The following is a 2,783-nucleotide window of genomic DNA, read 5'->3' as shown; positions in this document are numbered from 1 at the left end:
ACTTTAAATTGTCACATTACAAACACCTTGTTTCACCCCTCTATAAACTCTTTTCACTTGAAATATGTGGTTTCTTAACACATTGTAAGTTATTCAGTTTGGTTAAAAACAAGATGTCTTGCCCTGAAACAGTGTTTTAGTTGAATATAAAGCTGTTTCATAGTGTTAAAAAGGTAAAGAACAGAGTTTCAAAGATTCTTCTTAAAAGGCATTCCCTTTTAGTCTAAAACACAATCTCTTGCCCTGAAACAGTGTTTAAGTTGAATATAAAGCTGTTTCATAGTGTTAAAAAGGTAAAGAACAGAGTTTCTAAGTAAAGATTCTTCTTATAATGCATTCCCTTTTAGTCTAAAACACAATCTCTTGCCCTGAAACAGTGTTTAAGTTGAATATAAAGCTGTTTCATAGTGTTAAAAAGGTAAAGAACAGAGTTTCTAAGTAAAGATTATTCTTATAATGCATTCCCTTTTAGTCTAAAACACAATCTCTTGCCCTGAAACAGTGTTTAAGGTGAATACAAAGCTGTTTCATTGTGTGAAAAAGGTAAAGAACAGGGTTTCAAAGTAAAGATTCTTCTTAAAAGGCATTCCCTTTTAGTCTAAAACACAATCTCTTGCCCTGAAACAGTGTTTAAGTTGAATATAAAGCTGTTTCATAGTGTTAAAAAGGTAAAGAACAGAGTTTCTAAGTAAAGATTCTTCTTATAATGCATTCCCTTTTAGTCTAAAACACAATCTCTTGCCCTTAAACAGTGTTTAAGTTGAATATAAAGCTGTTTCATAGTGTTAAAAAGGTAAAGAACAGAGTTTCTAAGTAAAGATTCTTCTTATAATGCATTCCCTTTTAGTCTAAAACACAATCTCTTGCCCTGGAACAGTGTTTAAGCTGAATACAAAGCTGTTTCATAGTGTGAAAAAGGTAAAGAACAGAGTTTCAAAGTAAAGATTCTTCTTATAATGCATTCCCTTTTAGTCTAAAACACAATCTCTTGCCCTGAAACAGTGTTTAAGTTGAATATAAAGCTGTTTCATAGTGTTAAAAAGGTAAAGAACAGAGTTTCAATGTAAAGATTCTTCTTATAATGCATTCCCTTTTAGTCTAAAACACAATCTCTTGCCCTGGAACAGTGTTTAAGCTGAATACAAAGCTGTTTCATAGTGTGAAAAAGGTAAAGAACAGAGTTTCAAAGTAAAGATTCTTCTTATAATGCATTCCCTTTTAGTCTAAAACACAATCTCTTGCCCTGAAACAGTGTTTAAGTTGAATACAAAGCTGTTTCATAGTGTGAAAAAGGTAAAGAACAGAGTTTCAAAGTAAAGTTTCTTCTTATAATGCATTCCCTTTTAGTCTAAAACACAATCTCTTGCCCTGAAACAGTGTTTAAGCTGATTACAATGCATAGAAGCCCTGTTTCTTTGTGGTTAGAGGTGTACAAACAGAGTTGCAATTACTTTAAATTGTCACATTACAAAGACTTTGTTTCTCCCCTGTATAAACTCTTTTCACTTGAAATATGTGGTTTCTTAACACATTGTAAGTTATTCAGTTTGGTCAAAAACAAGATGTCTTGCTCTGAAACGCTGTATAAGCCGATTACAATGCATAGAAACCCTGTTTCGTTGTGGTGAGACGTGTTCAAACAGAGTTGCAATTACTTTAAATTGTCACATTACAAACACCTTGTTTCACCCCTCTATAAACTCTTTTCACTTGAAATATGTGGTTTCTTAACACATTGTAAGTTATTCAGTTTGGTTAAAAACAAGATGTCTTGCCCTGAAACAGTGTTTTAGTTGAATATAAAGCTGTTTCATAGTGTTAAAAAGGTAAAGAACAGAGTTTCAAAGATTCTTCTTAAAAGGCATTCCCTTTTAGTCTAAAACACAATCTCTTGCCCTGAAACAGTGTTTAAGTTGAATATAAAGCTGTTTCATAGTGTTAAAAAGGTAAAGAACAGAGTTTCTAAGTAAAGATTCTTCTTATAATGCATTCCCTTTTAGTCTAAAACACAATCTCTTGCCCTGAAACAGTGTTTAAGTTGAATATAAAGCTGTTTCATAGTGTTAAAAAGGTAAAGAACAGAGTTTCTAAGTAAAGATTATTCTTATAATGCATTCCCTTTTAGTCTAAAACACAATCTCTTGCCCTGAAACAGTGTTTAAGGTGAATACAAAGCTGTTTCATTGTGTGAAAAAGGTAAAGAACAGCGTTTCAAAGTAAAGATTCTTCTTAAAAGGCATTCCCTTTTAGTCTAAAACACAATCTCTTGCCCTGAAACAGTGTTTAAGTTGAATATAAAGCTGTTTCATAGTGTTAAAAAGGTAAAGAACAGAGTTTCTAAGTAAAGATTCTTCTTATAATGCATTCCCTTTTAGTCTAAAACACAATCTCTTGCCCTGAAACAGTGTTTAAGTTGAATACAAAGCTGTTTCATAGTGTGAAAAAGGTAAAGAACAGAGTGTCAAAGTAAAGATTCTTCTTATAATGCATTCCCTTTTAGTCTAAAACACAATCTCTTGCCCTGAAACAGTGTTTAAGCTGATTACAATGCATAGAAGCCCTGTTTCTTTGTGGTTAGAGGTGTACAAACAGAGTTGCAATTACTTTAAATTGTCACATTACAAAGACCTTGTTTCTCCCCTGTATAAACTCTTTTCACTTGAAATATGTGGTTTCTTAACACATTGTAAGTTATTCAGTTTGGTTAAAAACAAGATGTCTTGCCCTGAAACAGTGTTTTAGTTGAATATAAAGCTGTTTCATAGTGTAAAAAAGGTAAAGAA

The sequence above is a fragment of the Electrophorus electricus genome, chromosome 5 (genome assembly GCF_041902795.1).
Source record: "Electrophorus electricus isolate QZ-2024a chromosome 5, ASM4190279v1, whole genome shotgun sequence".
In the NCBI taxonomy this organism is placed as follows: domain Eukaryota; kingdom Metazoa; phylum Chordata; class Actinopteri; order Gymnotiformes; family Gymnotidae; genus Electrophorus; species Electrophorus electricus.
This window is presented reverse-complemented; position numbering follows the sequence as displayed.